Below are 11,556 nucleotides of genomic sequence, written 5' to 3' on the forward strand. Positions count from 1 at the left end.
TGAGGCTTCTGTTTCCCTGTCTTTCCCTAGACTCCCAAGAGCTTTTGTTGAGTGAGGCAAGCCTGGTTGCTGGTGACTTTTCACCCACTTAAAAAACAAAACAAAACAAAACAAAACATTAACAGGGCCTCCTGCACAGCCAGGCTCATTGGCCAACAGAGGGGAATTGTCTGGGCAGCTCCAGGCACAGAGCAAGGAGAGGGTCCACCCAGGTTGGCTTCTCTAGGCCACTGCCTCATCCTTTCCTCAGCTCCTGGCCTCACCTCTAGCCCTCAGCCTACTTTTTCTTCTTCATTTTAAAGGCAAAAATTTCCACAGAAAAACAAAATGTTGATTTGCAAGTTTTACAGCTTGCAAATCCTTTGGTACCAGGGAGTGCAGGACTCTGTGAAGAGCTCAAGCTTGGGCTCAATGCCCAGTACTCAGCTTTGCAACCAGCCAAGAGCCTGGAGTCCCAGCCCCCGAAAGGGCCTTTTCTGGGTTTTCTGCCTGCTCAAATCTGCCTGGTACCTATAGCTGCCTTTTTTTTTTTTTCTAATTTTAGGACGACAACAAGCCAGGTGACACATGGCAGCCTGGGTTATGCTTGTTTTAAAATGCATGGCATTTAATAATCCTGCCGGAACACACTCTTCTTGCCGCATTAGATCCTACTGGAAAATATAAAGATGAATTGCTGTAGGCTGGAAAATCAATTAGGAAAAAAGAGGTAAAACATCTGGTGTTACTCTTAGGATATGAAAATTCATTTTGCACATTTAAAATAAATGTGCTGAGTTCATTTAATTGCCTGTTGAATGGTTTCGTGGAGAATAGTGGGGTGTTTCATTGATCCTGGGCATTTCGTAGCAAGGGGCATTGGCTTGGGTTCTTGTTTAATCTTAATTTGAAATCAATCTGGACTGTATTTCTAGGGTCTTTTTCACATGTGTTTCAGTGTACTTAGAACAGTGGTCTTCAAACTTAAGCATGCATTAGAATCACATGGAGGGCTGGTTAAAACACAGATGGCTGGGCCTAGCTTCCAGAGTCTCTGATCAGTATGTCCGGGGTGGGGACCAAGTGATGCTGATGCTGCTGGTCTGGGGACCACACTTCGAGAACCACTGGCTTAGAATAAAGGAGAGTTCATGTCATTGCACAGAGGAGGGAGGTCATTTCAGCAGGAAAGTAAATCACATTCCCGAGGCTGAGGGTGTAGTGCCCTGTAGTCCCGACTGCCCTACCTTAAAGAGCACAGCACTTTCAGAGAATTTCCCTCCCAGGATGACCCATACATAACCCCTATCTTCTCTTCTCCACATTCTTGTGCAACAGGGGGTTTAATGCCCTTCTAGAGACTTCTTTCTGCCATTCCGAATTCAGAACGCAACAACACTCCGCTGGGACGAGGGATACAAAAGCAAACAGGACACAATCCTTGCCCTGGTGGGCCCGGCAGTTCCGGGAATGCATTCACTGAGCATGCTCAAATGGGGGCGTTAGGCCCAGGGCACAACAGGAGCCCAGGGGAAGGTGGGGAGGGTGCCATGGAAGAGGAGACATTTGACCTAAGTCTTAAAGCAGGAGTGGGCGATGTGCAGATGAAAGATACAGCTTCTTTATATTACTGTGGGGCCTGGCCTCTGGGGAATAAAGCTCTCTTGGGTGAGAACTACCTTCTACTTGTAGCCCTTCTGGTATACATTTCTTCAGTCAAGAAAAATGATGTTACCCAGCCAAGTCAAACAGCCTCTCCCTGGCCCTCCCTGTTCACACACAGGCCGGGGGAGAAGGTTGGTGATGACGGTTTCATTGTTTTCTCTGTGCCTCCCAGGGATGGGGGGCAGACACAAGGGCTAGCTTTGTGATAACTGTGTTCCTGGGAAACATGCAGCCTGGGCTCAAGGAGGCTGTGACACCACAAAGGGACCTCGTACTCCAGCTTGTTGGGGGACAGACCTTAGCCACTTTACTTGGTCCATCTTCTAGCTGGGGGGAGAAAGTGGGTACTCAGGCAGCTCCTTCAACTCTTAGCAGCCCCTTTCCTGGGCTGGGAGGTAAGAGCTGGCTAGAGGACCCCAGTTCATTCCTTCCAAATATTTATTGTTGACTAAAGGACTCTGTGCCTGGCACTGTGCTAGGAGCTTGGGACTCAGTAGACAAATAGGCAGGCATGATCCCTCCCCTCACAGAGCTTTCAATCTCTATGTGTGTCTGCACAAGTAATAATATGATAGTGACAACAGCTAATGTAGGCATCAGGCACTGTTCTAAGCTCTCCATCTGTATTGTTTTATGTGTGTATTAATTATCTATCATTGTCTAACAAATTATCCCCAAACTTAGTGGTTTAGAACATTTATTTCTTCACCATTTCTGTGAGTCAGGAATCCAGGCACCCCTTAGCTGAGTCCTCTGGCTCAGGGTCTCTCCTGAAACTGTAGTCAAGGTGTTGGCTGCGGCTCGATCGATCTCCAGGCTTGACTGGGGAAGGGTCTGCTCCCCAGCCCACTCATATGGTTGCTGGTAGGATCCAGTTCCTCACTGGCCAAGGCCTCCTTTGAGCTCCTTGCCACGTGGGCCTCTCCGTTGGGCAGTCCAACATGGAAGCTTGCTTCATCACAGCAAACGAGAGAGAAGAGCCAGAGAGAGACAGTGTGGGCAAGGCAGAAGTCAAAATCTTTCCTAACTTAATCTTGGAAGTAACATCCCATTGCTTTTGCTGTATTCTTTTTATTAGAAGCAAGTAACGGGGTCCAGCCCACACTCAATGGGAGGGCATTACCCAAGGGCATTCATGGCAGAAGGTGGGGTCGTTGGAGCCATTTTCGAAGCTGCCTACCACAATCGTCCATGATGACTTTGAGGTCAGTGCTATTATTCTCAATTACTGATGAGGAAACTGAGCTGTAAGAGGTTGGATAACTTGCTCAGGGTCACAAAACTCATATGGATTTGGAAACCCAGGCAGTCTGGCTCCAGCACAACAAACTTACATATGTGGTGGGATGATGATTTGAGAAAAATCACCCTGAATGCAGTGTGGAGGATGGATTGGATGGAGAGGGGAAAGCCAGAGGTCAAAGATCAGTGAGGGGCTTCCCTGGTGGCGCAGTTGTTGAGAGTCCGCCTGCCGAGGCAGGGGACACGGGTTCGCGCCCCGGGCCGGGAAGAGCCCACATGCCGCGGAGCGGCTGCGCCCGTGAGCCGTGGCCGCTGAGCCTGCGCGTCCGGAGCCTGTGCTCCGCAGCGGGAGAGGCCGCAACAGTGAGAGGCCTGCGTACCGCAAAAAAAAAAAGAAAAAAAAGACTGGGCTGCATGGAGGGTCCAATAGTCCTCCGATACTGCATGCTCGGAATCAAGCAGGTAAATCACTCTGTTTTGACATGAGCTACGTGTGACACAGCAATGACAAGTAACCAGCTGTTTATGGCGCAGGGGCTGAGTCCAGGGAAGTTAAGAAAGTGCTCCTGTGAGGCCAGGCTTTGGGCGCTGACAACACCAGCTGAGGGAAAGCCTTCTCTGGACCCCACCCCTGCCGAAATCACAAGGTACTCAGGCCCGGAGAGATCTCTGGGGAAGTCCTCCCAGTGATCCTGAGATGAGCAGGCAGTGGAAGCACATTTCTGGGGCTGCAGGCCACCCTCTGCAGGGTCACCTGGGGGACTAGCAGTGCTCAGCGGTTTGTCGATGCCGGGGCTGAGCTTCGAGCATCAGAGGAAGCTGGGCAGTTTTAGCTTCTGGGTTGGGAGCCTGGTACAACGGGCCATGTTTTTCGTTTTAGAAACCATGATCCAAAAGCACAATTCTTTTCTTCTCTTTTTCTTTCTTTTCAGGATCTCTTTATATATATATATTTTCTAAATTTTTATCGGAGTAGAGTTGCTTTACAATGTTGTGTTAGTTTCTACTGTCCAGCAAAGCGTATCTGCTCTACGTAGACACAGATCCCCTCGTTTTTGGATTTCCTTCCCGTTTAGGTCACCACAGAGCATTGTGTAGAGTTCCCTGTGTCCTTCAGCAGGTTCTCACTAGTTATGTATTTTATACATAGTATCAATAGTGTATGTATGTCAATCCCAATCTCCCAATTCACAAAGCAGTAGTTAGATGCCACAAAGTAGGTGGCAGTGCCTTAATCGTATGTGTGTTGTCAGTCCCAAGGGCCTCTTCCATCCTTGTCAAGGGGAGTTCTAACCTTCTCTCCTTTCATACAACACTGAAAGCACAATTCTAAGGGCTATGCAACTAGGCTTTGGGTTTTTATCACTCTGTGTGACCTCTGTCCTCTGGCTGTCATTTGGAGCTATTTTTCTTCTCCCTTCAATCCTGAAAAGGGAAGAAACAAATGTTCCCAGAAGCAAGTTTCTCATCACTTTGTTAATGATTGATTTCATTTGATTCCAGAACTTGTTTAACCTTTGGATAAACAATCGAAACCTTCTGGAGGCACCTAAGAGGAATGCAGGAATGCATGTGCTATTTAATTCTGGAGAGCTTATAAATGGGACTCTGACAGAATAAAAAGTATTATTTATATGCGTGCTAAAAAAAGTCACTTGTAAAATACACACTTGGGCGTAGCGGCCAAATATGGGAAAGTGTGAGATCTGGTCGCATAACCAGGCTGGCTCTGTAAATGGGACGTTCTGTCCATCCATCCTCTTCCTCTTGGTTGAGCAATTTTGTGGCTACAGATTTCCTCCAAGAAAGTCAAGCACTGTAGGCCAAATGGAGATCCAGCCTACACGCATAAGAAAACACGAACATAAATGAGCCAGCCCGGGATCTCTGAAGTTGTTCTTATCTGTGCCAAGGGAGAATTGTTCAAAGTTTTTACTTCATGGGTAATGGTAGAAATTACAGACTGTATAGTTGGTTACCTGCCAAATCGGAAAGAACAAATCTGAAATGCAGTGAAGGCATAAACAATTCAAAGGGAAAAAGAGTGCTAATTGGGCTTAAAATGCCACGAATTCTCTAGCAGGCTGATAGGATCCAACCTCCGTCCATGACCTAGTGACCAACTAGTAAGCAGTCTCACCAGTTAGCCGAGGGAATTCAGAAGGCCCAGCACTACCATGAGTGGGGTGCAGAAGAGGCCCGACTCTGGGCGAGTGTAACCCTCTCATCCTCAGCTGGGTGTGGGAAGAAATCACGGGTGTGGGAAGAAATTGCAGCTCTGGGAGTTTGCCGGAGACCTCAAGAAAAAGGAACAGGGGTGGAGCAGTGCAGATGTGTCCCCCGTTCTGTCACGTCACTTCTCCCCCTGTATTGTTCATCTTTGTCACCTGCAGTAAAGGCAGTGTGCGTGGTGGGAAAATCAAGGCTTACAGGCAGCAGCCCTCACTCTGTCCTTCACTGTCTGGACATTCTTGATCCAATTATTTTTACTCTCCACTGCCTCAGGTTCTTTATTTGTACAATGGAAATAATTCTGAAGATTAAACAAGATCAAACCAAGTACTCAGCACAGACCCAGCTCATTCTAAGTCCTCAATAAATCTTGATTCCCTTCCCTCTGTTGGACTCATCTTAGCACCTCAGGCACAAGTAGAGGTGGAATAAACTTTACTGGATAAGTGAGCGTATAGTAATAACCACTCTTTTGTTTGTCAGGGGCTTTTTCAACTGTAAGCTCCTCAGGGTATCACATTATACTCATTTTTAAAGCCCTAGCATCCAGCGCGGGGTCTGACACGTGGTAGGTACTTAGTAACTACTAAGTTACTGAATAAAAGCTCGAGTTCAGAGGGTCATTGATAAACTGGAGATTCTCAGGGTTGCATAGGATGAATTTCGCACTCAGGGAAGAAGTGCCCACTGTGCCGGTCCCAGAGGATGTGGTGGTAGAATCTGAGCCATCTGAGTGCCAAAGGGAAGGCTGTGGGGTCTGGGGAGCAGCAGGCTTTCTTCCTAGAAACACGGTGCTCATGTATCCTCAGCAGAGGTTGTACGGGCGCTATACCAGTCTGTTGACCCAGTGACACATAGGGAGGAGCAGGGTGGACAGGGCGCAGAGCCCAGCAGAGCCTGCACACCCTCCCCTTGCTGACGTGGCCACAGAGCGAAGGAGAATCAGCAATTTCTCCAGGCGAAGCAAATACCAGGAAAAATGCTGACAACCTCTAAGTGATGGAGAAACGTATGCTAGAAAGATCCAGCCGTGGGTCCTGTGCGTGCAAGACCCAGGGCTCAGCTGTTGCATTTGTAACCCGAGAAAGAGAGTCCCTGCCTGTTATGCAGCTCAGCAAAACCGGCAGACCCCACACCCCACCATGAAAGGGAAAACAAAGAAATGAGGAGACTTGATCATCTGATCACAGCGCCTCTGACAGCAAGAGCCCACAGCTTTATTTCTGCAGGAGATTTACCAAGCTTACCACAAGTGAGCTGGTACAGTAAGTGCTTTAAGTCTGGGCAAACTGGTTCTCCTGGCACGGAGGTAGGAGCCCAGCTGAATTAGACTGCGGGATTAGACTGGAGCAGAGGTCTTTGTTCAGAGTTAGCTCCAATTTTGTTTGTTTTTTTACTTTCTCATTAAATAAGAACAACAACAAAAATTGTATCGTCAGGGATAGAAGCACAGGAGGAGGGGTACAGCATGGAAATTCCCATTTGCATGTGAATCCCTCCCTGTTCACCCTTCCCATCTTTTGGCTTTTTCAGAAAGCTGACCTTGAACTTGAGTTCCTGGTAATGCCTGACCTTGATGGGATCTGGGTTAGTGTCCTGAGGAGGGCCGGTTGCTGAACGGAGACTTGTTTGTTCCCATCTCACTTTGGCGGGTTTTCTCCAGGTGACTTGGAAATAGATGCTTAAATCGGCTCAACTGTGCCAGCTTCCAGGTTCTGAGGAGTCTGGGCCAAATCTGGGGGTTTGTGGTCTGGTAACCTCCAGGCCTGGGGAGGTTGCACTCTGGCAGTCAGTGGTAGAAGGCGATGTCAGGGATGGTCACTTGCCTTATCATTTTTGGAAGCAAGGTCTAATTTCAGAGATTGGGTTGGAAGCAGCCATCCGGATGAGCTGGCTTATGGCGCATCCTCTTCAAACCACACTAAGATTTGTGAGGCCCCTCCTTGGTCAGTAGGCCAAAGGCTGAAATGCCATCTGAGTTCAAGGAGGCAGGACTGACACTGGATCTGAACTCGCTTTCTGAAGGGCGCTAGACTAGCCCATATGATGGGAGTAGCCCACCAGACCCTGGCAGTCCAGGAATCAGAGAGCGAGAAACTCAACCAGTTAGGGCTACCAGGAATGGGGTCAGGCCCTGCTGAAAAAATTTGAGGGCTCCCTCACAAGGGCAGACAGGCTAAAGATCTACATGTGGGATTTGATCCAGCTCACATCTGGACCCCTGATCCCTGCTAATTAATATGGTCCCCCCATCATAATGGGCTCTGCGACCTGCCTGTGTGCGTGGCTGGTGGAGGGTGCTAAGCTAACGAGGGGCTGAGGCAGCAGGCTTGGGGTGAGAGCAGTAGGATGGGCTCCGGGCTCGGGGCTAGGACCCTCGAGAGCTCTTCCGCAAGGAGAGCTGGGCTTCCTCTCTGGGGGAGACCTCCTGCCGCTTCTCAAACACAGCTGCTGTGCCTTCAAGTGATAAAGCCCATCTTGATCTAGCTCATGCTTCTGGGCCCAGAGCTGGTGGGAGGAAGAAGGTGGGAAGCCGCACCCTCCCTCCCCTGCTTCCCTAAACGAAGGTCTGGTGCCCACCCCATCGCCCCCTTGTGTCTTTGCCCTTACCCTGGCTTCACCAGCCTTTCACAGCAAAGCTGGCTGGAGAGCGTCAGGACCAGGTGGGGGAAATCACCCAAAGGCCGCCTGGTCCATTCCACACACATGGTTTGTACACCTACTGTGTGCCAGGCCTGGGCGAGCCCTGGGGGAAATTCCCATCTCTAGGAGCTCTCTGTGGTAGTGCTTCCTTCACCATCCGAGTATTTCAATAAACAGAATAGAGGGCAGGGCTGCCAAAATTAGAATCCTCTAGTATCTGTGTCTTGGGAATAAACGTGGTATTTAAAGGGTAATTGTCTTTCCATTTCTCGTGGGTAGTGGCTGCTCTGTGCCTCTGGGGCCTAGACAGGTTTGCTCCGTAGGCTTTGCGGTAAATATCACTTCCTTTGGGAAGCCTTCCCTTGACCTCCCAAGACTGGGTGGGATAGCCCACCTACATGCTCTCTGGTGCCTTGCCTTCCCCTTATCCCAACACTTACCGTCGTATTCCAGAAGCCACCAGCAGACTGTGAGCCCTGGAGGGCCGAGACCATGCCTAGCATGCTGGCTGGGACACGGACGGTCTGGTGGGTGAACGAGTTGATTGGTCCAGTCTATGTGGGGCTTCAAGGGAAGAACCAACAGGAGATGTTCAAGGGGCAGATTTTGGCTCAAAAGAAAGAAAGATACTAGAGCGGTCAGAACATGAGTCAAAGGTCATGAACTCTGTATCACTGAACATGTTCTTGCCGCAGCTGGATGACCCCAGTTCAGAACGTCACAGAGGGAATTCAAGTATCAGATGGCAGAGCTCTCGGGAGGCAAGACCTGCTGAAGGTGCTCCCAGGTGCTGGAGAAGAACAGGATGAGGGGAGTTAGCTAGGGGTGCTCCTTGCAGAGGTCCCCATGAAGAGACAAGCCTGAGTTTTGTTCCCACTAAGGCTTCAAAGCAGGGCTCAGATGTCATCTGCCTTCCCTGACTTCCTCTATCTTCCTCTTCTGCTCAAAACACATTGCTCCTTTCCTACCATTTCTTATCCATTTTATTTTTATTTTTATTTATTTATTTATTTGGTTGCACTGGGTCTTCACTGCAGCACGTGGGATCTCCGTTGCTGCGTGTGGGATCTTTAGTTGCGGCATGCGGGATCTAGTTCCCTGACCAGGGATCGAACCCGGACCCACTGCATTGGGAGCATGGAGTCTTAGCCACTGGACCACCAGGGAAGTCCCTCTCATTCATTTTCAAAGGGATCTCCTAGAGTATGGGGACCGTGTCTTACTTATAATTACTTGTATCCCGGGCATATAGACCTGGGCCTGGCACAGGTGCTGAGTAAACATTTGTTGAATGACGGACTACGTGAGGACCTTTCGTGTAAGACAAAGAGCTGTGGCCCTACTGGGGAGGCAAAAATAGCACATGTGCAAAGAATTCAAGGAACAATTTAATATTGAACTGTATGGCTTTCTGCCCCAGCGGTTGGTTCATGAAGGAGATAGCTCAGAGTCCGCTGGCCTGCCAGCCATGTCCGAAAGGTCTGGGGAGGGACGGAAGCAAGATGCTTCTTCTCCTGCTAGAATGTGAGCGCCATGCGGGCACGGCCTTTGCTCACTGCTGGGTGCCTGGCATGAAGTAGGTGCTCAATAAATATTCACGGAATGGAGGCACTTTAGTTATTATAGTTTAGTTTTCTTAAAGCAGATAGAAATGATGTTGACGATTAACTTGTTCTCAGACTATGAAGGTGAACTCCAATAGGAAATACACAGAATCAGAACATCCCTGCAGAAAGCGCTGGCGTCATGGCACATGACCTGTGCAGTCACAGAGAGCCAGCGCTCAGAGGAGCCCTGATCTTAGATAATGTGATGCTGTTGCCATCTCGAAATTCTCAATTTTTGAACAGGGAGCCCATGTTTTAATTTTGCATTGGATCCACAAGTTATGTAGCCAATTCTGTCCGCAGAAGAGGATACTGTCAATCCATAGCCTGGGCTGGCAGAAGCAAGGAAGACTCTTTGGCTCTGGGCACTCACCTGGCAAACTGACTGGCCCTGTGGACTCCGGGCAGCTCACGGGGGCTCTGGGCAGCCATTCAGGTGCTGTCTCCTCTTTTCTGCCTGGTCCAAATCTGCAGCTGTTTCTGTTTTGTTCCATCTGCCCTGAAGTGACCTCAGGGAGTGGCAGAGCAGCCATAGCCAGTGACTCACGCCTCCTGTCACTCCATTGTGCTGCCACTGGCATGGGGAGGGCTCTCTCCCTACCAGTCGGACCCTTTTACGGCACACTTCATAAAGAGTGGCCTCACCAGTAGGGTTCTAACAGGAACTCCCCACCCTACCCTTTCAAGGAATTTGGGGCATTTTGCCTCCTGGCTTGGAGGACATTGAGTGGCACCCCCAGAGTATCATTTTCCAGCTCTTTAGGGGTGAATCCAAGGAATCTTCTAGCTAAGAATGAGTTTACGGACAACTGGAGTACCATCTCAGGGTGGGGGTGATTTTTCTCTCCCTCTGGTTCAAGGTCTTTGATTCTTGCTGGGCTGGAGCCCTCCTGCAATGCCCAGAGCCCTGCTCATTTCTCTTAGGGACACCACCGAGTTGTCATGCTTATAAGGCACGTGGTGGCAGAGTTTCACAGGAGAGCACCTTCTGTCCCAGGGATCTGTACCTGCTGGTCTGGCGGGATGAGCTGGCCACCGGTAAGAGTCACACTTGATCCTGAGAAAAGCCACCCTCTGTCCCTAGAACACAAGACAGTTAGGGTGGCTGGGCTTTGAAAAGGGGATCCCAAGAGCCATACCCATGCTGTCCAGCCCCTGTTGCCCACTGTCTCCTGCTGCCCTGGGGCAGGGCCCAGGATGGAACCAACAGGCTCATGACGTCCCTGAAAGGCTGCTTTGGTGAGTTTCCAGATATACTCTGGTTGTCCAGTGAGCAGTCATGAGTGTGTGTCCCTGGCATTGTTTTATCATGAACTTTTCTGGCTGTAGTCAAGGCTCACTAACAGGACAGGTGCATGCCAGACGTTTAAATTTGCCCCAGAGTACTTCTTAACGTTTGCTACTTAGAAAACAGAAAAATGGGAATTCAAGTTCATGAATAGAAAACAAAGATTGTGAAGGTAGATTTTTACAATTTCAAAGTCAATGCCGTTACTAGAATTAAGATTTTTTTCCCGTAAGTTACTATTGTTTTAAATTTCCTTTCTTTAAACTTAAAAACGAAATTATTTGTTTGGCTGCTTCGGGTCTTAGTTGAGGCACACGGGCTTTTCTCTAGCTGCGGCTTGTGGGCTTACTTGCCCCGCGGCATTCGGGATCTTAGTTTCCTGACCAGGGATCCAACCGGAGTTCCCAGCATTGGAAGGTGGATTCTTTACCACTGGACCACTGGGGAAGTCCCTTAAATTTCTATACACTGCCAGAAGTGGGAGGGAGACCACAGGTTATTCAGTCCACAACCCCTTCATTTTAAAGATGGAAAACTGAGGTCCATGGAGGGTGGGGGGGCTGCCCAAGGTCACACAGCTCATTAGGAGCAGAAGTAAGAACCCTGGTCCCCTCCAACCCCCCAGGCCCCTGCTCTCGCTCCAACATAAGTTTAAGATACTTTAGTTATTAACTAAACATTCACAGTTAAAGATCTGAGCAGTAGCTGGAGCAGGGCATGCTATGTTTTCAGTCCATTGGCAGTATAACCTCAGTGGATTTTATGAGTACAGATGGTCCCTGGCTTACCTCGCTTCGACTTTGGCTTTTTCGACTTTTACGATGGTGTAAAAGTGATACACATTCAGTAGAAACCATACTTTGAATTCTGGTTTTTTCTGGGCTAGTGATATGCAGTGAT

At 49.1% G+C, this 11,556-nt stretch overlaps 1 non-coding gene across 1 annotated transcript; it reads right to left on the bottom strand.

The window, feature by feature from the left end:
• Window positions 1-4,076: 4,076 nt before the first annotated feature.
• LOC112401531 (U6atac minor spliceosomal RNA) lies at window positions 4,077-4,202 on the bottom strand. Its single transcript, XR_003003589.1, has one exon. It is a non-coding gene; the product is annotated as a U6atac minor spliceosomal RNA (small nuclear RNA).
• Between the last annotated feature and the right edge of the window lie 7,354 nt (window positions 4,203-11,556).

Source organism: Neophocaena asiaeorientalis, unplaced genomic scaffold (assembly GCF_003031525.2).
Source record: "Neophocaena asiaeorientalis asiaeorientalis breed wild unplaced genomic scaffold, Neophocaena_asiaeorientalis_V1.1 scaffold84, whole genome shotgun sequence".
In the NCBI taxonomy this organism is placed as follows: domain Eukaryota; kingdom Metazoa; phylum Chordata; class Mammalia; order Artiodactyla; family Phocoenidae; genus Neophocaena; species Neophocaena asiaeorientalis.